Source organism: Prionailurus viverrinus, chromosome A3 (genome assembly GCF_022837055.1).
Source record: "Prionailurus viverrinus isolate Anna chromosome A3, UM_Priviv_1.0, whole genome shotgun sequence".
NCBI lineage: Eukaryota > Metazoa > Chordata > Mammalia > Carnivora > Felidae > Prionailurus > Prionailurus viverrinus.
In genome coordinates, this window is record NC_062563.1 from 4,133,496 (window position 1) to 4,161,423 (window position 27,928).

Below are 27,928 nucleotides of genomic sequence, written 5' to 3' on the forward strand. Positions count from 1 at the left end.
GGGGGGGGGGGGGGGGGGGCTCGAACTCACGCGAGATCTCGCGAGATCTCGCGAGATCGTGAACTCCCGGACCGGGAGATGGTGCCCTGGCTGAAGTCAGACGCTTAACCGACTGCGCCACCCAGGCGCCCCTAATTACCTTGTTTTTTAAATTGTGCTTAGTTTTCTGTAGACCCAGTACTAAAACCTTCCTCCTACCTCCTTCTCAATTGTCTACGGGTTTCATTTCCTTTCCTTGGAAAGATCTCGCTGGAAATTCTCTGAAATGCCTACAGGGGACTGCTGCTCCCGGGCCCAATGCGTGGCTGTGCCCCAGGACCCCCTTTCATGCCACGGTGGCAATTCTCCTCACCTCCTTGGTTCCTGGGGCCCCACACTTCTTTGTCCTTGCTTTCCTAATGCAACCCTCCCTGCATCTTCAGGAGAAAGGGTGCGTGAAATAAAATTGTTTAGACTTTAATCTGCCGCTTGTTTGGATACAGCATTTCGAATTAGAATTCATTATCTTTCAGAACCCAAGACACGGCTCCACTGAATTCTAGCTGTTAAGAAGTCTGGAGCCAACCTGATTTATGATTCATGATCCTTTGGGCAAAACCTTTTTGTTTTCCGTCTCTCTGGAAACTCCTAGACTCTTCTTTGTTCAGTGTCTCTATGGGACTGGCTCTATTTTCATTCATTGTTTGGGCACTCAACGTGACCTTTCATTCTGAATCCTGTCCTTCGGTTTGGGGAAAACGCGTTGCTATTTCTTTGATATTTATTCTCCTTCTGTTTCATCTTTTCTCTGTTTCTAGAACTGTTCTTGGTGAGTTATTGGGTTTCCTTGTCTAACCCTCCTTTCTCTTCTCTTTTCTCTCTTTCCTAGCTGTCTTTTTATTTTACTTTTGGGAGAATTCCTTCAACTTTCTATTCCAACTCATAATCTTCTATTTCTATCATGTTTTTTTAATTTCTAAGAGCCCATCATGACTCCCTTCTGTAGATTTAATTTCTAAGAGCCCATCATGACTCCCTTCTGTAGATTTAATTTCTAAGAGCCCATTATGACTCCCTTCTGTAGAGAGCCCCGTTATCACTTCAGAGCTCCAGGGTCTTCCGTTGTATCACTGGCAAAATTAATGATGACTTGCTGTCCCTGCTGTTAATGCCGAAGTTCGCTTCTCCATACATAGTCTCTCTCTCTTCCAAGTTCCTTTTGTTCTCATTTGTTTTTATCTTTCTCTTTCACATGAAAGACTTTCCTGAGGTATTCAGCAACCTTAATATCTGTCCACGTTCAGAAGACAGGCCCTCGACAACTGACTGGGAGCTCTTTACATGTGCAATTTGTCAGCTGGGGCCGCCCTGCAGGGTCATCTGGTTGCCGCATTCGAGCGGGAAACCCTAAAGGAATTCTCTGGGTCTTCCGAATTCTCAGGTTGGCTTCTATGCAGGGAGTCCTCCAAGCTCCTGCCTACAGAGTACAGACCTACCTCTTCTATCTCGAGGGGTAGGTCACTAGATTATCAAGTGCACTGATCCTGAGCAAATCAACTTGGAAAATCTATAGAAAAGTACAGCGGCTTGGGAAAGGAAGCAGTAATTTTTCCTGTAATACAATTTTCACGTGAGCACCTGTGTATTGACACAGAACCAGGCTTTTGGTATTCCATTCGTTTGCTCAACAAATACGTCTTGTGCCCATTCGATGAAGCGGGCACCACGCTGCTCAACCCCGAAGCACCGGAGAGCAAGGCCAAGGCGCCCTGGCCCTCAACAGCCTCTGCTCCAACGGGGAAGAGAAACGACAAGTCAACTGGTAATTCACAGTTGTGCCGGGGGGGTCATGAAAGAAATGAACACAGGGTGGGGATGTCACAGACAGTAAATACAACCAGGTGGCTATGACAGTGACTGGCAGCAAACAGGGGAGGTAAGCACGTTCCAGAGAGTCACAGTAAACGGGGGTCTTACGGAGAGTCGCAGACAATGGCGGCATACCACAGAGAGTGGTGGGCGGGTGACTGTTCCACATAACTGAGGAAGGCCTCTGAAAAAGCGACATCCGAAATGAAACCTCGGGGACAAGAAAGAACCAGCCCTCGGAGGCCATGTGGGGTGAGGAAGGAACCGATGAAGGTGGAAAGAAGCCCGAGGGATTAAGGAACCAGTGGGAGGGCACCCTGGAGGAAGGGTGGTGGGCAGGGGGCAGGAGGCAAAATGAGGGTGGGGAAGCCACCCGGGGCTCAGGTCTCGTGGGGTGCAGGCAGCCGCGGGGAGGGGTTTAGACGTTATTCCACGTTCGCCGTGAAGAAACCAACGTGGCTACTGCGCGGACAGTAGAGCTTGCTGGGGTAATCCAGCTGCCAGGAGAGACGGCTAGCCAAAGCAGTGGAAACTGAAGCGGAGAAAATGGATGGATTCAAGCTAGATTTTCATTCTCCCCCAGGAAGAATCACCGAAGGATAATAACGATGATAAACGTTTCTCTAGCCCTGTACTTTACCAAAGCATAAGCGCCCCACCGTAAGTGGATTAAGCTGTGTCCCCACAGTGACAAAACAACGAGGCAATTCATTCAATTCAATGAAGAAGGAAAACCAATTAGTATAGAGAAAATAATCAGATTGGCCAAATGTCTTCTCAGCAGGTTGTGTGGGTTCTGAAGCTTAGCGGAAAGGCCGTGTGCGCGTTCGACCAATGCTTTCTGACTCATCCGAGAAAGCGAAGGAAGAAAATCCATTGATTTAATTTGCTTTTGACCTACAGTCTACAGAGAAAAGTCGGTTATCTTTAATAATTGTGAAAAATGCCCAAATAATGTCACTGAAGTGTGTTAAACTAATTTGGATTATTGAAGAAGGAGGCTAACTTGCTTTTAAATGCATGGCCCTTTCCAAAAAGTTAAGGAGCGCCCTGGCCAAATGTTAAAGCACAGAATGTAATCCTGTTGAGGGCACAGCGTCACTCTGTGAATCACTTCCTCCATCTTCCGAAATGATGGGCTCCTCCGTCTTAATGCAATCTTCAGAAACCCGACCGCTCTTGCACGATCACGTGAATCTCCTTAAGAAACCACCTCTCATCCGAGCTCTGTGTGCCGTTCTGTTCTCCCCCTTGATTAAAGGCTGTGCTTTTAATCATTTCCCTCAGAAATAATTGCCAAGCCACGGTGAGAGGAAGAGACTGCTTAAAAACGTTGTAGCAAATTTAAATTTAGCCATCTTGAAAAGGCTACCAGAAACTGTAAAATAATTAGGAAGAAAATGGAGTGAAGCAGCCGGATGAAACTCACAACAGAAGCGTAGACCTCTTTAGTGCCAACCCTCTTCCCACTGTCTCAGTTCCTGGGCTTTATTAAAAAAAATGCCAATAGACATATGACTTAAATATCATTATCTGAAAATGGAAGTCATTTGATGCATTTCCTTCGGTTCCCCCAATACACCAAAAACTCCATTAATTTGGAGTCCACAGGCTCTGGAATTGTACATAAGGAAGGGCTGAAAATGAGCCTACCATGTTGGCCTTCTAAGCAAGCTAGATGCATAATCAAGAACACACAAGTGATCTCCTAGCCTATTACCTGATCTGAGATTGAACTGTCTAGAAGCGTACCTGCCACTGAAGGACGCACAATGCGTTAGCAATTAAAATTTGCAGTTACTGGAGAAAAGCCGGGCAGAACTCTAAAAGCAATCACCAAATGGGCAGATACTTGCTCATTTACTCAAATATCTGTCGAGCCCACTTTTCTGGAGTCTATATTTGTCAAGCCCATTTATGAGCCCATAATTTTAAGCCTAAATAGTCAGTGAGCCCATGTTTACTGAGTCCTGAGTACAGCCAGTACTCTGTGCCAAGAACTGTGCCGAACACAGGCAGTTAATTCAGCGGCAAACGAGGCGGACACCTCGTGGAAATTACAGTCTAATGGGGGAGCAATTCAGCCAGCAAATAATGACACAGAAAATGCACCAAGAAAATGCAGTCAACACTACGAAGGGAAAAGTGGAAGGAGCCATGAGGTGGTGAAAACGGAGCCCTGACCCCACCCAGACCTACGGAGAAGACCAGAACCACACACACTGTAAGACTGTTCCGACAATGCACCTGCTGAGGCTGGTTTTCTCTCTACAAAGCCACAATCATTCACTCATGTAATTATTCGGCCACTATCTTCTAAGTCTCTATTTCATGCTGCACACTGCACTAAAATTTTTTTGCAAGCAAATTCACCCGCTTCCGTCCATCCTACTACGATTTTGGTTTCTATGGGAAAGAGAAGAGAAAAGATCTTGCCGAGGATGATGGAAGACAGGACTTCTTCCTCTCAGGCAGAGCCTGGAGGATGTCGATTCCGATCAGAAAATGATCATGAGCCCGTGGGCGGCAGGCGGCAGCCCGAGACCTCAGTTCCACGGGCAGGGGGGTGGCGTGAGGGAGAACCACAGAAACATCTTCATCAAGTAGAGCCTTGGTATCTCTGTGCCATCCTAACGCAATCTGTTCAAAGTCTGCCTCTAAGTAATCACAAACACATCTTTTATTTCAGAAACCACTTTTCTTCGTGGTTTTCATCTCTTTTCTATTTCTTTGATGAAAGGCAATCAGGGCGACAGTCCTTCCCACGCAGAAATTGTGGGAAATACACTAAAACTGTGTTTAGTGCAAAGTGAGGTTCCAAATCTTGCTTTCAGTTAAAAGTTCTGTGGTGTCCAGGTAAGAGCGTGACTTTAAGATGCCCGGCAAAAGCAGGATTATGAAATCACATAAGGAGAAAAGAAGACTACGAAAGAAGCGCCACTGGAAATGTTACAAATGCCAAGGCCGCCCCTCGCCAATCTACTTCGTGTGTCATTATTCCAGAATCTTCTTGTGGCTAAATAAGAATTATCTACGCAGGTCTCTTCTCTAGGACATTCGCCAGATACACCCGCAGCATCCTCTCTTTTCTTCTCCAGATTTACGCCTTAGAATGAAGGAGACACTCTTCGGTTTCAGCGATTTCGGAGCGCTAAGACCTAACTAATAGCTTTCGGGAAAGAATTAATACTTCTCTATTAATTCTAATGGGAAAAGATGTAGAGAAGTCATTAGCTCCTGTCAGAGAAGGAGAGCGAAGGCATGGGGAGAAGGGCCCTGGAGAGACTCCTCCCCAGCCCTACCGTGTCTTCCTGACACGTTCGGAGGGGGACCCGGGTGAGGACGGGAGGGGGAGAGGTTAGCTGCCGAGGCCCCATGGTGAACCCACCAAGGGAAACTATTGCCGAGAGCCCGAGTGAACACAGGCAACAGCTACCTTTATTCCGGGGATCTGTTCAGCCTCTCCACACGCTGGTTAGAAATTGTACCTTTTATGTGTGTGTAATTAGGTAAAGCTTTTACTTCAGAAACTACCTGTAATCACAGTGTCTCTACATTTCTGTTCCTGAGATGAAAGCAATGTGTTTTGATCACTTGCTCCTCTCAGATATTTTCTCCAAACTCGGTGCATGGGGCTGGTATGAAACATTTCAGGGACTCTAAAGCTTGGTCGTGGGCAGAATTCAACAATGTGCCTTCACAGAGTAAGATGTTAGGCCCACGGAATATAGAAACATAATGAAAATGGCTCAGGACCACTCTGAAAAGTTTACGTCCAAAGTGCCCCAGGAAAATGGGTTTTGTGGACCTGTCTAAAGCAGTGGTTCTCAACACGGCTGCTTAACGCTGGCCAGTGCACAGGATGGCCCCACAGGGAGGGACCTGGCCCACAGGTCAGCAGATTCACGGCACAGACACCCTGCTTTAAACCAAGGTCACCATCTCAAATGCTATAGGGGCCGGGCAAATAACATAAACGAGACAAGTTGTCTGGGGCCGGGGACCGTGGGGAATGGAGGGACGCCCAGGTTCCGGCACGCAGCTGACCCTTAGCTCCACCAACGGAGACCATGAAGAACCAAGGATCCGGTCGGTCACATCTGTCCATTTTCCAAGAGACACCAGAAATGTCGATTCCATGTGTTTTTAAACACGGATGATGAATCCGCTTTCAAACAATAACACGGTGCTAAACGACGTGCCCGTAGCCTGAATTCGGCCAGGGAGGGGGTCAGTTTGTGACCCCCTGTTAGTTTATGAAGCTTAATAATCCGCCCACAGTGACGGTTAAGACTTTAGGCCTTACCCAGGCCTCACTCTTACAGAAGCGAAGTTTCTGTTAAAAACAAAAAATGCCATTGAAAACTATGGAAGAGTAAACATGTTTTTGCCAAGTGCTCTGGTGGTGTCTTACGCAGTGAAACCTGTAATCATGAAACACGTTGATCCACGTTTTGGGAAACTGACCCAGAATGTCTCCTGCAGCAAAAGAGCTGTGGCAGAAAAACACTAGCATAGCAATCGACAGGAACACAGGAACATCCACGGGCACAGGAAGGGCCGGAGAGAAAAAAACTGCGGTGCAGCTAAACCATGGGATTTTATGCCATTATTAAAATGATCTATCGCTCATCTATCTATCTTTCTACGACACAGGCCTAGAATTTTACACAACATATATGAAGAGAAGTCGCAGATTTCTACATATGGGATGATTCTATTTGTGTAAAAAAAAAAAACAAAAAAACAAAAAAACAAAACCAGAGACCAACACGGTCTGTTCATGCTTGTATGCGTGTGGAGGTGGGTGCGCAAGGAACATCAGCTGGCCTCTGGCTGCCGCCGGGGGTCATGAGGCTGGGGACCGTCAAACCTCCCTCGGATATGTGGATGTCGCTTTCTTTGTTGCAACAGGCATGGGACGGCTTTATTCATTTGAAAGAAAAATGAGAAACAAATAATGACACTGGCCCCCAAATTCAGGCTGAAAGTCATAAGGAAAAGCCCCCGGGTGTGCCCGGCGTGTCCAGGCAAAGCTAAGGGTCGGGTCTGTTCGGTCAGAACACCCCGCTTAGACGGGGATCTGAAGCCTCGCGCTCTGGTACGTAATGAAAGTTCTGCTTCTCAGCCAGAGAACAGACGAGACTTGCCAAAGGAGAGAAAAATACATTTTTCCATCTCTAACCAAATCTGGAGCCTTTCTGTACTCTCCTAATTTTTTTCTGAAATCTTGCCTCTTCCGAGTAATCATTTCTCAAGTTTTTTTTTTTTTTTTCAGAAACCACTTTTCTCTGTGGTTCAAATTTCTCTTCTCTTTCTCTGATGAGAGGCAATCAGTTTGAGAACACTTCACTTACCGTTTTCTCCAGAAAAAACAAAAAAAAACAAAAAACCAACATATTTAGTGGGAAAGTATGCTTAAAATCTTTTGGTAGGTTGAAACTTGAATCACGCTCAGACAATAAGAGAATGCTCTAAAATGAAGAGAGGACAAATTGTAGGGAGGAAGGAAAACTAAGTGGAGAACAAAAAAAATTGCTAATGTTATTTGAATTATTTAGTGCCAAAATTTAGTCAGGAAAATTCACTTTATGGACCATTACTTTCAAAGTTTCTTAACTCTAAATGAAACTGCAGAGAAAGAAGTTCAGACTTGGGAATATAATTGATGTGTTTAAGCAATTGTCTTTTCATTTCTTAAGATTTACACCCCGGAGAAGGAGGTGTTATCCTGTTTCAAGCAATTCTGTAAGCAGTATTACTTAACTAATGGCTTTAGGAAAAGAATATCTCCCCATTAATTCTGACAGGAAAAATAATGGTACAGAGCCATTAGCTGCCGTCAGAGAGGCGGAGAGGGAGTTCGTGGATGAGGGAACTCTGGAGTTCAGGCTGCCATTTTGTTTCTCTGAGGAAAACACTCTGAGGTGATTTGTGACAGAGGGAGCAGGGCACGAGTGACACCACGGGAGCCCCACCCCTCCCACTCCACTCACGGCAGACTAACAGAAGTTTAAAGGCTAAAAGGGGGGTGGGAATCTACTCTCCTTCATTTCAGAGAATTACATCACCATCCTCACAAAATATTTAGCCATTCTACCCCTTCAACGTGATTAGGTAAACCTTTTATCTCACAAAGTACCTGTCAGAGAAGTTCTCTTTACCTTTTCCATTTTTTTTTTTTTTTTTCAACGAAAGACAGCTGCTTTGATAACCGTTACCCTCGGAGGCATTTTCCCTAAACTATGTCAGTGGTTAAAAAAAAAAAAAAAAAAAAAAAAACTAGTTAAAATCTTTCAGTCACTTAAAAGCTTGGCTATGTGCAGAATTCAAAAGAAGAGATTCTGGTGAGAAAGGAAGTAGAGGAGACAAAGAGAATAGAGGGGCTCCCTCACCCTGCAATTAAATGCGGGTTTACTGTCAATGATTTGGAAGCTCAATTCTACCTAGTTGATGCGACGTACGCAGAGCTGAAGAGAAGAAAATTAGGACATAATTACGCAATGACTGGCACTGTGGTGAGTGCCAGAAAGGAGAGGAGTTATGATCCCACCACAAGGACATCTCCTCTGGCTTGAGACTCAGGAGCGACCAGCCGAAGGACCCACTAAAATGTCACCGCGCAAAACCATCCAAGGAGCCAATGTGATCAAGAAGCCTCAGCCTGGTTCTTCAGAGAGAATGTGGCTGGGGGATAGGAAAGCAGAGGGACACAAAGATACACTTATCGAAAATCTGACTACATGCCCAAGCGTTTCCCTCTCCTAATGCAATTTTCTAAAAGTTTGCCTCTTCCAAGTAATCATATATTTTATTGCAGAAACTACTTTTCTTAGTGGTACTCATTTCTGTTTCTTTGATGAAAGGCAATCAATTTAAGATGTTCCTCTCAGAGAATGTTTCTCTCCCTGGAAGATGTTTAGTGGAAAGTCATGTTGAAAATCAATCCTTAAGTTGAAAGTTTATGCCCAGACCATAATCCCGTCCCTAAAATTCAGAGAGCAAATGTGGACAGTGAGGTGAAGTCGGGGGAAATACAATCACTGGAAATACCATTTGAAATCTATAACGCCAAGAATGAAAGTCAAGAGTATCTACTCTTCGAACTATTATTTTCAACACTTCTCATTACCAAACGAGTCTATAAAAGACAGTTCCTTTCTCGAAATATAACTGAGGTATTTGAGAGCTCATTTTTCCCCAGGATTTGCATCCTTAAAAAGAAGAAACTGATCCGTTTCGATGATAACAGCTGGGAAGAAAAATCTTCCCTTTTCTACTTCATTAACCCTGAGAAGGTGGAAAAACGGACTAATGTCAAACTCGAAACAAAGACAAGAAAGAAAATACTGGAGTTGGCCTCATCGGTTTTGGTTTTCCAATCACCCTAGGAAAGAAAACATTCTCGGCCCAGTCTCGGTGAAAAGACAAATGTTCAGGGAGAATCTAGCTCTTTCTTCAATCCTAAATTGTAGATGAGTAAAACTCAACTGGACCAGAAACCCAGGAAAAGAGGAGGAGGGAACACTTCTCTGTTTTCCTCGCCCAGTCAGATACTCTCTACCTCGTGTGGTGCTTAGGTAATTTCTTCCTTGGGAATACCTGTCAGTGTGGTTCTCTCTGCTTTCTTGAGGAAGGGTGGGTGTTTGTTTGGAAAGCTGGAAACCCTCTTCCACTCAGATACTTTTTCTAGACAACACTAGTGGAGGAGCCTGTTTAAGATACTCCAGTAACGTAAAATCTTGCACACGGACGGAATTCAATAGCATTTCTTGCATGCTATTTAAGAGTAAGAGGACCGGGAAAGAAGAGCAGTGGCCCCAAAACACTCCTGAAAGACTTTCGTACCAAAATTTACTCAAGAAGGTGTGGTTTTCTTCACAATGGAAGAACCTGGGCCGGGGGGACTAGGCCGCCATTGAAAGACTTTCAACGTGGCTTCTCTTTTCTCACGATCTCCGCCTCCGAAGAAAGAGGACTTCTGTAAGTGTGATCCTGTAGCAATGCGGCTCCAGTAGTGTTCTCTGAGCCAAAGCCTCTGCGTGATTTCTACGGATCATGATAAAGAAATAAAAGGGGATGAGTTCTTTCAGACCAAAGCGGGGAACGAAGGATGAAATGGGACCTGTCCTGCTTCTGAAGGCCACGGACACTTGCACTTGACTGTTCCCTGTGCCGCGGAAGCTCAGACGCAGGCAACAAAGAGAGGAGGAGGAAAAACAGGAAGACGTGGGCCAAATTCTCACAGAATTCTATGAAATCACTCTTTTGTCCTCATACCAGCTTTAGAAATCCTGCCTTTTATGATGTGGAACTTGAGGTACAGGGTTTTTTCTTTCTACTTCAGCAACTACCTCCCAGACTCAGAGTAGCGCCTTTATCCTCTCTAAAACCTAATCAGTCTGCAAATTCAAAAGCTCCAGTACACAAGCAAGCAAAAGCCTACCTAAAAATACAGGTAAGACCCCCGAGGCGACAGTAAGGAAAGACAAGAGACTACAAAAGAGAGAATACTGCCTCAGAAGTCATTTTTCATCCCAACGAATCAAGAAATCGAATTTCTCGATTTTTTTTTTTTTTCTGAGAGTAGCAGTTGACGTGTTGGAACCATCTAGAAGGTCCAAGCTTTGAGACATTTTAAAAAAATCTTTACACCTTTCCTGAGGACTTCCACTCCGCCACCCCCCAAAAGAGACATCTATTTTGCAGTCCTAAAGCAACATCGGGAAGGAAATCCATGGTCTGACAGAAAATGGAAGGTGCCCTTTGACTCCTGTCTGGAAAAGAGCGCAAGCAACATCGCACCCAGACATTCCACCTGGAGGGGGGGTGGAGGGCGGAGTGGGAGATGAAGCTTGAGGCAGACACACAATTCCGCACAAACGACCTTACAGGGGCCGAGGGGGTGTGGGGCAAGAACGGAATTTAAGCCACGCAAACGATCTTTAGGAACCCCTGCCTTGGAGCAGCTCCCAGAATGCTCCCTGGTGGCGGTCTTGGGCAGGCTTGGGGTGGGGGCACCGGCGCCCCTTATCACACAGCTGTCCACTCGCTCATTTTCTCGGAGAAACGTCAGCTAGGCTGGTTAAGAGCAGCTCTCCGAAATTTTCTCCCAATAGAAAACTCACTTACGTACGGAAAATGAAGGTCCCGCGACAGGAAACTCAAGGTGGGGGGGGGGGGGGGGGGGGGGGGCGGCGCAGGGTGCAAACTGCCACCGAAGCCATTGTCATTAAAAAATCATTCAGGAACTCCTCTTGACTTGTCTTTAAAAATACGTTATTACCAAATTCAAATCAGAGACAGAGTAACACAGCTCAAATTATCATGGGGTAAACTAACATAATGGCTCTGAAATAAAGTAGTTTCCACTGTTTCTGCGGATGCTGACAGGAAAATAATGAGAAAATTGCACGAGCATCCATCAAAGACGGAGGGCGGGAAGCGCCGAGAGCGGGTTCTGGGAGACTGGCTCACTCGGGCCCCTCACGAGAAGTTGAGAAAAAGGGAGGAGAGAGCAGGAGAAGATGGCAAGTGGGCTTCAACCCCAAAGGATGCTGGTCCGCAGAAAGAGAGCGCCGCGGCAGCCTGCCACGGAAAGAAATACTCATAATCGTGGGATCCCACACCCTCTCGCTCTGAAGACGGCTCAACTTCTCTACGCAAAGGCAACCTTGAAAACTTCTCTTTCGAGAGGTCGTCGGCCCGCTTTACCTCAAGCAGTCCTCTCCTACAGGAGAAAACAAGGCTATCTGCCCACTTCCCTTGCAGAATATCCTCCCCTGCTGTATCCGTGGGGAGCGCCCGTGAACGAAGTACGCTTCGTTACTGTGAAAGTTCTCGCAGGGAGAGGAATCCACACCCGGCCTCTGATAAACACGAGGGGGAGAGGACGAGACGAGGCGAAGCAGCATGAGGCGCGTAATAAAACCGAAAACAGGCTGTAGCGCAGAAATGTACCCCGTGCGTCAGCTCGCAGCTCGCCACCCATTACAGCTTCTCGATTACAGATTACAGCTTCTCCGAGCGCATTTTCTCAGCCAGAATGCAGCAGCTTTATGCTCTCTTCCTCACGAATTTCAAAGAGAAGAGAAAATGAACCCCTCTCCTTCCGTGAGTTAGCTCTGAAAAGAAAGGGAACGAAGGTGGCCTTTCACCACCGGCGAGGTAGTGGGCGAAGGCCCCGGGAAGCCCCTCCACCTGTCTGCCCTTCGGTTGTGGCGTGGGGCGGGGAGGCCTCGGGCCCCGGGAAGAAGGAAACCCCTCGCGTTTGAGCCAAGGACCCAGAGGGAAGATGGGCAGGGACACCCGGAGGGACGCCGGAGGGTCCAGACGCCCGGTGACTGGAACCAGCCTCCCATCCCTCTGAAGAGACAATCCAGCGGCGGTGTCACAGTCCAGAAATCAACCCGGCCACAAGGAGGGCCCCAGGGAAAACCGGGCAGAAACGAGCAGGGACCCCCAAACTGACCGGGATTCAGAAGTGCAACCAGATTTGAAAGACAGTTCAGGGTAAATTTTGAAACACGTGGAGCCCCCCCAGGGAGGTCTAAGCCAGCAAGGGTGCTCTGAGGGTCCTAGGGCCAGTTGCCAGATGAAATGTGGCCGCCTGCTTAAGTTTAAATCTCAGGTCGGCAAGGAATCATTTTTTAGCGTTAAGTATGTCTTCTACAACGTTTGGGGCGCACTCAAGCCGAAAAAGAAGGTATCATTATCCGAAATTCAACTTTAACTGGGTGCCCCGTGTTTCCATTTGCTCACTCTGGCCAGCCCGCCTTAGGGTGTAGGGAAAGGGGGAGCTGGCCGGGGGCCGGCTGTGCTCAGAAAAGTCGGACATCTGACTGAAGGTACCAGGTTGGGCAGGTGACCTCGGCCCCTGACCGGCTCCAGGCACCGCCCTGGAAGGCTACGGGGTCTGGACGGGGCGATTATTACCCAGCAAGACATCTCGTGACGGGGCCCCTCACAAAGGCCCCGACAGTCGGACGGCCCCGACTGGTCTTGATGGAGACACGGCTCACGGGCCCTCCAAAACACTCAGGAGCCAAGCCCACAGGCAAAGGGCAAAGCAGGGGCCGGCGTGGACAGCCAGCCAGCCAGCATCCTGCAGCCCATCCCCTGTTTTCAAGACATTTTTAATGCCACCATGAAGAGACGACCTTCAGGCTATTCTGGAAAATTATCAGGCTCTCTGATGTCATTAATTCTCCCACTTCTGTGGATACAAGGACCCAAGGTTATTTTTTTTTTTTTTTTCCCCAAAAGGTCCCCTAACCCATACCCACTAGAAAAGGCCTTCGGGTATAGTCTGCTATCAGGAAGGTTCTTTTCTGGGTGAGAAGCCTCAGCTAGCCTCTAACCAACACGAGCGGCAAGGACGCGCACAGCGGAAATGGCCTGATGCAGATAATAACACCGGAAAGGAGCATCACGTGGAAATGCGTTCTAGAGTTCTGCGTGAGGCGGCCACACTCCAGTAATTGCAGGCTCGGGGACATTTTCTAGACGAGAGTCCTGTTATGCTCGTCACTTCTCCCTCAAGGATTTTCACACACAGGGAGGGGAGAGAGAGACAAAGAATAAGCCCCTTTTTCTTCTCCTCTGAAGCCAGGAGGAAAAAAACTAGGGCAGACCCTCAGCCGTTACTGGCGGACTCGCCAACGGCACCCACTTCAGAAAAGGACAAGGGTCGGCTTTGTTTCTGCCCAGAAAAACCACGTCTCTTTCCCCCAGAGGGCAGAGGGCTCCTAAGAAAACGATCCCCTGGGGCGCCTGGGTGGCGCAGTCGGTTGAGCGTCCGACTTCAGCCAGGTCACGATCTCGCGGTCCGGGAGTTCACGATCTCGCGAGATCTCGAGTGATCTCGCGTGAGTTCGAGCCCCCCGTCGGCTCTGGGCTGACTGCTCGGAGCCTGGAGCCTGTTTCCGATTCTGTGTCTCCCTCTCTCTCTGCCCCTCCCCCGTTCATGCTCTGTCTCTCTCTGTCCCAAAAATAAATTTAAAAAAAAAAAAAAAACCACGTTGAGAAAACGATCCCCTGTCCGGAGGAAGGGACTCTGCCCTCAAGGGGGGGGCGCCCTGAAGGGACAAGTCAGCAGCCCGGGAAGACGCTTGTGTTTTCATTTCCCTTCTCCACCTGCCAGAGGACAGAGAAGAAAGAAAAAGGACAAAAGGAAAGGTTTGGTCCAAATGCTCACTTTTGGGTTCGTCGTCGGTTACGTACAGCAACGTCAGGAAAACGTCTGGGGGCTGCAGGGGACCTGGGACAGGCCCAGAAGGAGAAACGAATTTACGAGGACTTCAAGTGGACCCAGAAGGCCACAATACGGAGACAGAAAGGACCGGACTGACCGATGGCCGGGCCGAAAAATCAGCACCCTGTATCCTTCCTGTCGGTTCAAGACATTTTTAACCTCACTATGCAAAACCAGCCTTCAAAAATTCTATTCTAGAAAATTATTAGTGTATTTACCTCAGAAATCTCTCTCCCCCGTATAAGAGGCCCCAAGGCTATCCATTCTTCTCACTGAACGTCGCCTTCCTTGCCTGCCTTGTGCTCCCTGGGAGAGAATCAGACGTGTGCTCCACGATCGTGAAGGTCACTGAGGCGCAGAAGGCTCTGCCCACCTGCTCGTAAATTCAGGGAGCAGAGACGGGAGTCGACGAAACGGCACCGGGTAAACGATGAAAGGTAAGGCAGGTTTCAGTGCAGAAACGTACCCTATGGTTCTCCGTTTTTTCTAGTTGGTATCTCTCCTCTGATTACAGGCCTTGCATACATGTTCTCAGTGAGGATTCTATGCAGTTCACACCACATATTTTCAAGGAAAATAAAAGTAATTTACTTCTCCAATAAGGTTTGGGTTCAGGTAAAGACTACACGAACTTGGTCTCACACAGCAGCTCTGGGTTATCTCTGTTCCCGAAATCCTGATTACACCATGCATCGCGGGAGACAGAATCAGCTGAACGGGGACACCCTTGGAGGGCAGAGGGCAGAGTCTTGGAACTGAAGGGAAGCCATGCAAGAGCGGGGGGGCAGAGGCTGGACGCTTGTGGGAGACGGAAGCCAAGTCCCTGCAGGGAAGAAGTCAGAGGGTGGGCACACGGGTGACCTTGCCACGGAGAGCCTGCCAGACCTCAAGCCAGAGAGGGTCAAGGTCAACATCAACCGAGGTAAGTCAGGCTGAGAGCCTGCGTTCTTGGTACGATAGGTCAAGGAGGGCACTTCACCTCTGGAGTCTTGCTCCCCAAACCATTGCCCCAAACTGATCATGGGGGAAACATCCGATAAATCCCAATACAGGGACATCCTACTGTTAATACACCTGGCCGGTTCTCCTCCAAACTGTCAAGGTCATCACAGACAAGGAGAGTCTGGGAGACCGTCAGAGCCAAGGGGAGCCTAAGGAGACAGGATGATAAATGCCATGTGGTGTCCCGGGTGGGATTCTGGGCCTGAACAAGAACATGAGGGGGAAAAAAATAGGGAAATCTGAACAAACTGTAAAATTCAGTTATTAATTCTTTACCCATAGTTAATGTATGGTTAACTGTAACAAATATGCCATATTAATATAAAAAATTAAAAACAGGGGAAACTGGGTGTGGGCTATATGGACCACCTTAACCACTTTTCTGTAAATCTGTAAATCTGTAAATCTTTTCTGTAAATCTCTGAGCCACCTTAACCACTTTTCTGTAAATCCAAAACTATTCTAAAATAAAAGGTTTGCTGGGGGAGAAGGCCAATGGGCCAGGTGCTATTCAAAGGACTGTGCACACATGTCTCCTGGGGGCAGAGCTTTGTGGCTCTGTGGAAGCCTTTTGTGGAAGGGGGTGGTCTCCCCCTTCCGTTGCTCTAGATGTCTCAAGACCTAGACAAAATCTTAGAACCTTCTAGAAGCCTACACCTTCTCCCTTACTCTCCGGGACCCGTATGACACAATGCAGCTCTTCTGAGAGGTGACCGTGGGGCCTCTTTCCTCCCAGATGGGCCCTGAAGCAAACCTAGGCCTTGCCCCCCGTTCTCCCCTCCAACCACTTTCCTCGACGGAATTCGGGGTACTGTGTCATCCAGACAAACTGCCTCATTGGCAGGCCTCGTGCAAATGAAAACGTGGGCTCTTGTTCAAAATGATGGAGACCTTCAAGCCTCACGGCAGAGCCTGCCCGGACCACGGCGTGGGTCACACATGGGTCCAGACCCCCGGATGAGCTCTGCTCTCAGGAAGAGACACGAGAGCCCACGGTCGGAACCATGTCCCTGCTATGCACATTCCCCCCACAGCACCAGACGGGCTCGAAGGCAAACGCTGGGAGGAGACCCCCGGCCACGACGGCAGCTCACAGAGATGGACAGGCACGGCCTATGCCCGGGGGGGAGGCGGGGGGAGGCGACCGCCAGTGAGCCCCACATGGCATAGCTGTGAGGACGGCCGTCCGCTCTCGCCTCCATGCAGAGGTCCTGTGCCTCTCTGTGCCCCAGTGTCCTCGCCTGTGCAACGGGACGATCCTAGCCCGTCCCGCGAGGGTGGTGGAGAGGCTTCAGCGAGCTGCTAACACGAGCGCCACGCTCAGGCTGCAAACGTGTGGGGCTCCTGCTGCCCCTACCTCCACCGCTGTGACGTCTGGGTGTCGACCGGCTCACTGCTCTGGCCTGGACCCATCCCCATTCCAGTGCAGTCAGCTCCGTGAGGGACAGGCCCTGCTCTGTCCTGATTGTAGCTTTTCCTGGCACCTAAAACACGGTGAGCGGCGCATAATAGGTGCTCAAGAAACAATCTGTTGAATGAACTCACTGAGTGAAGACCAGTCTGACTCCAAACCCCAACCATATGCTGCTTTTCCACTTCACTCCTCAAGATCACAAATAACAATCTTTACAGAGCCTTTCCCCTCTGACAAGACTGCAGATCCCGGGGAGGCTCATCAAGGGTTAACCAAGTGTCCAACATCCTGGGGGGCCGGGAGGGGGGGCCCTGCAGCGGGGGCGGGCCCCAGGGAGAACTCACAGTTGGACAGGCTTTCCAGAGAATCTCTTCTGATTAATGTGCCATTCTTCCCTCCCACCCCCACGAGTGAGATCAATAATGATTTGACTCTGCTCTGCTATTCTCACTGATTATAATCATATTTAAAAACCCTGATCATTTTCTTAAACTCCATTTAGTGTCAATTTGCATTCATCAAGGGTTTTTCTTTAAAGGGGTAGTTCTCCTTAACGGCGGACTCTGAATTTCGAAGGTAACGGGCCCTGTGCCTGAAGAGCGTCCGCAGAAGGAGATGAAAGGCACCCACGTTTTCGGCCATGTTTCCGCAAGGAGCCTCACCCTGCAGGGATGCACAGTGTCCCGGGTTACGAGCCAGTGCACGTCTGCGTGTCCCACAGCGTTTCCCCCCTCCCAGTTACACAGATATCAATGCTCTTTTTAGGGGGCATAGGGGTACAGCCATGAGCCGTCCCTGGGCCGTCGGTGGAAGCCCTGGGAAGGGACAGGAGAATACGTACACACAGTGGGCCGCTCCGTGTAAGTAACTGCAAGGTGTTTTTACCACTCTTAGCTACTGCGGAAGCTCACCGTACAATTTGAGATTTCTTCGGCGGGCGATGGTGGGAAGCAGCGAGGACCGAATGGAAACGACAAAGATGAAGCCAGCTGCCATCGGTTGCGGTGCCTCGAATCTCGGGGACAAAGGAGGAAAACGTGTGCCTGGTTTTACCATCGGGGGGGGGGGGGGCACGCAAAAGAGGCTCAAAACAGAAGCGTCTGAAAGTAGAAGGGCTCACATGCCCAAGCTTATCAACACGAATGTAGCTGTGTATTTTAAAAAAAATGTTTTTTTTGTTTTTTTGTTTTAAAAGCTTTTCTTTTTTTTTTAATTTTTTTTTTCAATGTTTATTTATTTTTGGGACAGAGAGAGACAGAGCATGAACGGGGGAGGGGCAGAGAGAGAGGGAGACACAGAATCGGAAACAGGCTCCAGGCTCCGAGCCATCAGCCCAGAGCCTGACGCGGGGCTCGAACTCCCGGACCGCGAGATCGTGACCTGACTGAAGTCGGACGCTTAACCGACTGCGCCACCCAGGCGCCCCCAAAAAAATTTTTTAATGTTTATTTATTTTTGAGACAGAGAGAGACAGAGCATGAACAGGGGAGGGGCAGAGAGAGAGGGAGTGAATGCAGCTGTTTGGTAACAAGACCCTTGAAGCGGGATCACCTGCCTTGTGCGGATAAACAGACAAAAATGTGCTCTTCTCCAATGAGGATTTCAAAGTTCTAGCTGTATTTTTTTTTCTAATTTGACTCATTTTTGCAACAGAGAATACAATCACGAACACGATTTTACTGCCGCCTAGAGAGGCACATGGTCAGGGCCCAGAGAGAAATCGAACCATGTGAACAGTATCTGGAAAAAGGCATTATTGCACGAATGCTAACTGAAATGTTTCCTTCTAAGGAAGAGATTTCTGGACGTCCAGCCTGTCTGCATCTCGAGCTCACGTGGCGGAGCGTGTGCGTCGCCTCCTTATTTCTGTTCCTTTTTCTCTGGAGTGAGAACCCACTTTCTAGCTGAGGCGTGTTACCGCTCTGCTTAAAAACTCCATTTTTCAGTTTTTCTTGCAGACAAGTAGGACCAGGTAATTAAGTTCTGGCCAAAAAGATGTGAGAAGACATGATCTACGGAATTTGTAAAACATGCCCTTAAAGGGAGGGTGGATACTCTCTCCTTCCTCTCTCCCCTTTTCTCTTGGCTGGAATGCAGACCTAATGGCAGGAGTTAGAGCAGCCATCCTGTACCACAGCAACAGGAAAACTGATGGCAAGGAGAGCAGAGCAACAGGACAGAAGGAACCTGGTCCCCACCACACTCCGGAGCCATCATACCAGACCAGGGTACCTACCCCGACAGTTGTCTGTAAGAGAAATAACCTATGTCTCTTTGAAAGTCATGGCTACTTTCAGCACTCATGAGAGAAGCCAAAGCCTTATTGTGCCCGATACCATGGTAATGAAAACTACTATACTGCGAGAGTCTCAACTTCAGCCTGTTTCTTTTTTTTTTTTTTTTAATTTTTTTTATGGATCAGCCTGTTTCTTAAAATTCTGATTATCCACACACGACCTTGCTCAGTACAAACGCCATGTCTGCTGACTGCTAAAGTATTCAGCCTTTATCATTTTGCCATATTTGAAAATTATGTGGACCAGGAATCAGCAAGCTACAGCCTGCAGGCCAGTCCGGCCCTCCACCTATTTTTATAAATAAAGTTTTATCGGAACACAGCCATGCCCATGTATTTAACATATATATATATATATATATATATATATATGGCTGTTTCTGCCCCATAATGTCAGGGTTGTATAGTCGCAACAGGGCCTGTATGGCTAGCAAAATTCAAAAAATAAAAAAAGTAAAAAATTACAAAAAAATTGTATCTGGCCTTTTATAAAGTTTGCAGACTCCCAATCTACACTATTAATTACATGAAAACTTCTAATTAACTCCCTTTCTCACTTAAACGAGACTCTTTTTAAAAACCAGATTATCTTTTAAGATCAGCTCTATATCACTGCCTCGGATGAAATGCTGGTGTCGCTTGGGGGCAGGCACTGCACGTTGTCTATCCGCTACTATTCTCCATTCCTTCCTATCAACGGAACCCCAGAGATGTTTAGTGCACCTCTAGAATGCTCTTTTCCTGGACTCCCTGCAGCCAGGGGAGTCCTTGCGACCCAGCCCAGACAACAAGACATAAGTAGGGGCCGCTGACTGCCCCTGAGAAAGCTTTCAAAGGCACACCCTTTGGGGCCTCAGGCCCTTTTTCCTGCCTTTGGTGCAATCTTGAGGTCAGGCTACCCACAGAATAAAGGCCCAGGGTGGGGACAGGAGGGCAGAAAAACAGAAGGGCCCTGGGTCACTGCGGGGTCACTGCTGGGCTCCCTGGCCAGCTGTACTAGCCCAGACCACTTATCCTTAGCCTACTTGTTATAGGAAAAGAGGAACCACTTTTTTTTAAGAGCTCCTGACAAATGTGTTCCAAATCGCTACATGTGCCACAAAACAAACAAATAGACAGCCCCGATGCTTCACCGTTTCCTGTATCCACACCCTCTGCCATGTGATTTTCAAGGTCTCTCATGGGATGTGGGGTCAATTTCCTCACCCTTGAATCGAGGCTGGCCCTGTGATTCTCCTTGGCCACTAGAAAGCCACAGAAGTGATGTGCCACTTCCAAACCTAGGTCCCCAGAGGTCGGTGTGAATCTGCGTTCATTCTCTCTCTCTCTCTCTCTCTGAAATATGGCAGGTTGGGAGACCCAGTCTTCACTTCACCCTCATTCCCCATGCTGATACCCAAGCAACCTCCACGCGTGTGCGTGAGGCCAGCCTAGACCAGCCAGCTCCCCTCCAATTTCCCAGCGGTTCCCCCCTGTGACCCCGCAGATGTGTGAGCAAACCCAGCAAAGGTCAGACATGCCAGGCTCCAGTCAACAGAATGCCCGGCGAGCCCAGAGACTCACAGACAATGATAAATGCTTACCGTTATGAACAAGTGAGTTAGCTCTGTACGCAGCAGTAGCTAACTTAAATCATAAGTAAACATATATTTGATATAAGTTAGCTACTACTATGTAGAAGATAGATGTACGGTTATTACCTTTGCTATTTTATATATATATATGTATATATACATATATATACACACACATGCACGCATATATGTGTGTGTATGTGTGTGTGTGTGTGTGTGTATGTATATATCTATATATATATATAGATATATCTTCTCCAACTCTATGAATCGTTTCCACGAGAACCCAAGATAACAGTTACCTACAAACCCTGTAATGGAGCTACGCACCCCTTCCTCCCCACTGTAAGGCTACCCCTCTCTTCTCAACACAAAGATCAGAAGGAGTTTGGGGGCCAACCCGAAATACGATAAACAGAGATACGGACAAAGTAGGCAAATGTCTACTGACAATATTCAATTTAAACCTAGTGGCGTCCACCCTGTAAAATCGCCCGTCACATCAGCTATTAATTTAGCAATCTTGTGCTTCCGGCTTCCATTTCCCGAGGCCGTTCTAGCCAGGCTTGCAGCGTGCTCCTCTGTGTGGCCATTAAGATATGTATCTTCCTGACTGATGTGTCTACTTTTTGATAATTTAAATTCTTTCTGAATATTTGATTATAAATCACAGAGGTAAACATACTATACGTTGGGGCTTCCAATGATAACTAGTGAGGTCTGGAGTGAGAAGCACGGTGGCTTATGACCTGGGACTCTCTCTGTCCCTCTCTGGCTCATGCTCTGTATCTCTCTCTCTCAAAAATAAGTAATAAACATTAAAAAAAAATTTTTAATATAATTTAAAAACAGTTTAAAGGAGATGATAAAATGGCTCAGAATAATGACTAGTCCATAGGAAGTGTCCCAACTATCTAAGCTGATTCCTAGGATTCTTAATAGATAATATGCGACTTTACAAGCAAATTATAATGTGACTGAGCACTTAATAGAACCAGAGTTTGAGAGTAAAGTTGTTCACACTAAGGAAGGCTGAAACAAATGACTGTTTCCAATAACGCACAAGAAAACGTCACTGCCCCAAACACCCTCCTCCGACTGAGTCATCGCTTCGATGCGGGGTCCCCTTCTGCTTGTTGTGAAGTGCAGAAAGCATTCCTTGTCCGTACCCTCCTACGTTTCACTGTACTTTCCAGATGTCACCTCTGAATCAAGTGAGGCCGGTTGCTCGCACTTGAGCTCCTTGGCTGAACACTCAGAGGGTGTGTTATCTAAGCACCAAAGAAGTCACCCGAGTGTAAGAGGGCCTCCCCCAAATTCATCCTTCAGAGAAGATGGAGCTGCCTCATAGTCAAATCCTTACCAAGAGTCCCATTTTAAGAGGAACTCTCCCAATTACTCCATTCTGAACTACAAAATACCGTTTAGGAAGGTACGCTGGCCTGAAAAGAGCCCAGTCCGTGGCCGTTTGGGTCCCTGACAGACATCACCTGGTAAAATCAGTGTTAGAGGTGATGGGAGGGGGACTTTAATTCAGCCATCATTCTTGGGCACTTGGGACACAGTTATAAGCACTGACTATTGTAAATAAGTCTCTTGAGGACTGCCTCAAAAAGCAAAATAGGCCACGACTCTTTGGTGCAAATTACCAACGGCCATCTACCAAGAGGAACGGAGGTGACAGTCTGAAAACAGCCGTGGGCAAACTGCCATGACAGCACTGCGCTCAGACTCTACAAATACTAAGTCTCCAAGAGCCGAGATGGAAGCGAAGGCACTGCGCTCTGAAAACTTGGATGACTCAGGCAGGTGGCTCTTGTGGTGACAAAGGCCATACAGAGGAGCACGCTGCAAGTCTGGCTAGAACGGCCTCGGGAAATGGAAGCCGGAAGCACAAGATTGCTAAATTAATAGCTGATGTGACGGGCGATTTTACAGGGTGGACGCCACTAGGTTTAAATTGAATATTGTCAGTAGACATTTGCCTACTTCGTCCGTATCTCTGTTTATCGTATTTCGGGTTGGCCCCCAAACTCCTTCTGATCTTTGTGTTGAGAAGAGAGGGGTAGCCTTACAGTGGGGAGAAAGGGGTGAGTAGCCCCATTACAGGGTTTGTAGGTAACTGTTATCTCAGGTTCTCGTGGAAGTGATTCATGGAGTTGGAGAAGTGGGAAGGAGTCAGACAGCAGTGGGATTTCTGGAGAAGTCCAGCCCTTGCCTGACCCCACATAAGGCTCTGCAGTGAGTGCTGCTTTGCACAGTATGCCCCGGCCAGGGGTGAAGGACGGGGGAGAGGGTCCTACCCTGCATCGGTCAGTGTCGCATGTTATGTTGATGGCGAGGGGGTCGCATCAGCCAAGGGCGATCCTTTGGAGAAGGGCACGGGTGAGGGCCGGAAGCAGCTGAAACCCACGACAGCTAGCACGGGGGTGGGGTGCACAGGTGCCTGGCCGGAAAGGGGATCTGGGCAGGGCACCAACAGCACCCGCCTCAGCTACGACACCGTCAACCTGCAGCAGCCCGCAGGGAGAACAAACCTGACCCCCAGGTTCTGAGTTCCCGCACCCAGGAGCAAGAGAAGCCGTGACTGACGTCTGTCATTCGGAGCCAGTTCATCCACCTGGATTCTCCATCGGGGAACATCGCTTCTCGGCAGAAGTGGGCTGGCTTACAATCACCTGTCCCCTCCCCAGGTATGGGCACATTCTACCCATCTGACGGAACAGAAGGTTCAGGACTAGGCACATGACCCCAGGAACTGTGAGCCACGCCAAAACATTCTTCTGACTCGTGCAGACCTCCGCACCTTCCTCGTGCCCCAGAGAAAGAGAGGGGTGGGGGCCAGGAATACCTGCCCACCCTGAACTCCCCCTTAACCATACTGAAGGTGGGATTACAGATTTCCTTAACGTTACCTAACGACAGATTTAAAATTCAAACCTTGATTGTCTGCTCCCACCCCTGGAAAACCATCTAATGTGTTTGCATAAGAGACGCAATCATGGCTTTGATGAAAGAAGCCAGTCTTTTTCATAAAGAGACGTTTCCAACAGACATTGATTAATCTAGTTTCCCATTCTTCTAAGCAAAATAATAGAGAAATCATCATTTTCTTCCTTATCTAACTACACAGATGACTGCTTCGTGACTCCTCAAATTTATTGAGTGGCAACACCGGAAGAAATATGAAGAAGAAATATGTCCTGTGCCCTCAGAAGCATCGAGATCCTCAACGTGTCAGGACCAAAGCAAGCGCTGCTAAGCCATCTGAGGACCATCTAAGGAAAGGTGGGGATTGGTAAACACAAAATCAGAACGAGCCTCCTCCTCCTCCTCAAGGAGACTTCCAGAACAAACGGAGGGAGCTAAGCAGGTTTTCTCAGCTTGAATGCAGAATGGCTTAAAACTCACTAAAAATGTTCCCCATTTATTAATTAGACAAAGAAAAAAAAACGGTATTTATGCACTGATCTAGAATGAAACATTACTTAAATGAATCCAAATTAGTGGAAATTAAAGACCATGCAGAATGTAAAAGGCAAAGCGGGTGGAGATTAATAAATGGGAATGAAGTGCGCTCCTCCCCTCCCCCCTCCCCACCCGCCCCCGCCCCCAGCGGGAGTGGGTCCGCAGAGGGGAAAAGCGGGGAGGGGACCCTGCAGCAGACGCAGGAAGCAGTTGCAAAAGGGCATTCATTGTTTTCACACGAAAACATACAAAACCAATTTCTTCTGAACCACTAACGTGCGGATTTGTAGAAATCAGTAACATAGTATATTTAATCCAGTTGAACGGAGATAAATGGGACTAGGGGTCTTCGGTTCTCAGGAGTCACCGCCAACGCTTTTTGGAATCGCCGTAGCATGCGGTTTCTGTTGTTGTTTTCTCTATTAAACTGGGAAAAGCCTGGAAGTCTCAACACTCTCCCCACTTAGGAGACAGGGGGAACGCAGTGAAGCGTGTCGATCTGCCCTTGGGGAAACCATGTCAGAGGCAGACGCTGTAGGTGCTCAGTAAACAGCCAGGATGGCACGGATGCCTGGGTGAAGGGAACTACGTCTGCCAGGGCTGGAACAGGCACAGAGCACAGTCGGACCGATCACAGCCACAGGGCAGCAAGAGCAGAGGGCAACTGGCCACACCATCAGGGCAGAAGGGCACGGTCTTAGGAAGGGACAAAGGAAACCCAGAGGGGACTACGGGCAGAAGCGCGGCCCCCGGCTCCCGCTCTCCTGGTGCAGGGGGGCGCCGCTCTGCCCCCCGCACCCAGAATACGGGAGAAGCCAGCCTGGGGGCGGATGGCAACAAACCACAGACAGAAGCCAAGGTGAGCCTCGGAGCACCGAGGCTGAAAGGTGTCTGGGCTGGTGAAAAGCACGCACCTGTCGGGAGGGGAGCACAGCGTCTCCAGGGACAAGGACAGGAGGTCATGCCATCACATGTCCACTGTGGCTTCCGGAGATCTCATGTTCTTGTACTCACAGGGGGGTGGGGGGGGGGGGCTCGTCTCCAGGATCCACTCACCCCAACGGAAGCGTGACCACAGGGGCTTCAGCATCTGGCTCAACCGCCCTGGATGTGGGGGCAGTAGATGGCGGCCAGCACCCGCTCTTCCTCCTTCTTCTCCCTCCTCCTCCTAGCAGCCCGTACGGCAAAGGTCTCAAACTACCGGACTACGTTTGGGGTCCAGACCAGTGTGTGTGTGCATGGGTTTGAATGTGAATTCACTACCATCAGGTAAAAATTGGGAGATTTTATTTAATGGGAAATTCTGTGTCTCTGTCTTCTCTACAGATTAATAATAAGGAGCTGGCATGCTCACCATACAACATGATGCTAAGCTCCATTTTAAATTATGGGGGATTAAGTTATAGATTATAAGTACTAAATTTTAAATTCGAATACATGATACAAATGATAACCCAACAGCTAGCAAACAGCAACTGCTATTATCAGCTTCATGTTCCGGATGGGGAAACTGAGGCGTGGAGTTGCTGAGACCCGTCCCTGAGACCACACAGCTCCCGGTGGTGGCCACCAATCGTGAGCCAGGGCGAGTCCCACCCCCCGCCCCCAGCCCCCAGGCTACCCTCCGGATGGCTGTGACCCTGTGGCCCCTGCCAGCCAGGCTGCTGCAGCCTCTCTTCTAGATGTTTGCTTTTAACATTTTTACATGTGCTTTTTAAAAACGTGGCCAATTCTGAACGAGAGGCTGGTGTGCTTCTTAGTTGGGGAGGAGAGAAATGTCTCCTCGTTGGCAGAGAGAGACCCGGAGGTCCTGCTCAGTATGGAGACAGGGAGCTTGACCTGGCAGAAGCCTGGGTTCTCCATCACATGCCTCAGGACAGTGCTTGAGCCCGGAAAAGGTCCTTGAGAGCCCCGCGTGGTCCTTCCCATCTCTTACCCCCATCTTCGCATGTTCCTCCTCCTCTCCTCCCCTCTCTGTCCCTCCCGTTCTCAGCCACGGCTTCCACCTCCTCTCCTCTGCAATCATTTCTCATGTGTGCAATCGTCTGCACACATGCACAGCACTTATGCGCGAGAAACACAACTAGGGGTCTTCCTGCTCTGACAATGGCAGGGGTCCAGCCTGTTTCCGGAAGCAGCAGGGCTTCTGTCTCTAAACCCTGCTGTCCCTTCTTTTGGCTGCAGCCTTGCACATTTCAGCCACCTGAACCACTAAGAGCATAAGACAAACTTGTGCCCAGGGCCCCCCCTGGTATTCAGAGAAGCCCCCCGCGTGCCCAGGCCCCCAGGCGAGGTGAGGTCAGGTCCACGTCCAGACCCACATCCAGACCCACGTCCAGACCCGCCATCAGGCGCCCAGGCAGAAGGGGACGGAGCTCAGCTGCTGGCGGTGCCTGCCTGCTCCTCGCAGACCAGCGCTAGGGGGCTCCCTTGAAGTTTGGAAGACGATTTCACATCAAATAAAAAGTCGTGCTTCGCTTTTTCCGGGTAATAAATTCGCAGAGCTTGTTTTTCACCCCCACCAGAGGTTAAAATAGTTTCATAAAAAGTTTTGGTAAATTCATGGGTAACTTTTGAGGTTATGTGAGGCTGTTGTCAAAAGAAAAAAAAAAAAAAGACGGGAAAAGAAAAAAAACAGAGCCTTTTCTCTCTGCTCATGTAAGAACCCGAATCACGGAGCCCGAGAGGGCGGATGTGGGGGGGAGGGGGGGGGGCTTTGGGCTTTCTTGCTCCCTCTAGAAGGGTCCACGCAGAGACATGGTGCCCCCTGCCCTCTAATGCCAATCAGTGAGGGGGGGGCGGGAGGGGGGGGTGGAGAGGCAGGAAATTAGCTGAGCTCATCCTGCACCGTGGCTCATACTGCCGACAGCCCCTCCCTGCCCAGACTGCCCATCCGAGGCTACCCGTGCCACCTTCCTGATCTTTCCACTGCTCTCACCGGCAGCCTGGGGTAAGGGCTGGCCGGGGCTTTTGCACCCATTTCTTCCCGGCAGGTAGTCAGGAGTAAAGCAAAAGTTCCAGTCCCTGAGTAGGGGTTAAAAAGAATAAGAACTTTATCGGATTCATGAGAAATCAAAGGAGACAAGAGGAGGCAGAGGGAAACAGCGCAGTTAAGGGAGGGGGCGTCGCACATTAACTATGATTCAGAGACTCAAATGCACTGAGTTCATTTTTCAATCTGCCTTTAGCTAGGGGAAAAAAAATAAGGAAATTATAGAAAATTGAGAAACAAACATCTCCGAGAGTGCTGTGCACCCGGGGGTGCTTAATGAACACTTAATAATTTCAAACGCTGGTACTTAGAAAAATGGCTTTTGTCCATTCCCGGCACGCCAGGTGCCTCGTAGCAAAAAAGGGAGAGCTGGAAATGACTGAAAATGATCACTAATGTCTATGCGGAGGGGGCACAAAAATGACTTTTTCATGTCTCTGGAAGTTAAGGAAATAAACAAGCCAAAATGTTAAGAGTTTTAGCAAAGGAAAAACCTTGGAACTGAATTTGTGTGTCTTTTTCTCAACGTGTGCACTTGGGCAGGACTCCTAATTGGGATGGAGAACAGCCACCACGTCCCCCTGCCGACCCCACAGGGCCGCACTGAAACTCAGATGGGGAAAAACACTTGGAGGAAACTCTCCAAAGGCTCAAGCAGAAAGCAGTGCTCGTTGCTGGAACAGATTTCCTATGCTCCCTGCCGGCATCCAACGCTGGGGTGAAGGCCAGATCCCTAAGCAGAACCTGGGGCTGCCGGGGAGGCCTGAGACGGGGTGGGGCTGGGGCATCGAGGATTATCCCCATCCTTTTATCTTCTCCACCTTCAAGGGTCTCACCGGGAGGTGGGGGGGGGGGTCACCTATGCAGCCACATGGCACAAATTAAATTGCCCCCACGATGTCCCCAAAGGCCAGTGAAATTCACCATTCATGGACTCATTTCTTTGACTCATAGATGTCTTCTCCAGACCTGGAGTGAAAAGTCAGCCCCCCACAGAGGCCCCCACTGTCAGTCGTGATAGCCACCACCCCCACAAAGTCCTCTGTGGTTGACAAAGCACTTTCTGCTCATCATCTCAGGT

At 48.8% G+C, this 27,928-nt stretch overlaps 1 protein-coding gene and 1 long non-coding RNA gene across 7 annotated transcripts in view; both read right to left on the reverse strand.

Moving 5' to 3' along the window:
* ZNF831 (zinc finger protein 831) overlaps positions 1–27,928 on the reverse strand; it is a 111,407-nt gene that overhangs the window by 7,446 nt on the left and 76,033 nt on the right. The gene's annotated exons all lie outside the window — the stretch shown is intronic.
* Positions 80–27,098, reverse strand: LOC125161968 (uncharacterized). The gene is made up of 3 exons (XR_007150834.1): positions 27,086–27,098; positions 22,511–22,516; positions 80–721 (listed from the first exon to the last, which is right to left on the reverse strand). It is a non-coding gene; the product is annotated as an uncharacterized LOC125161968 (long non-coding RNA).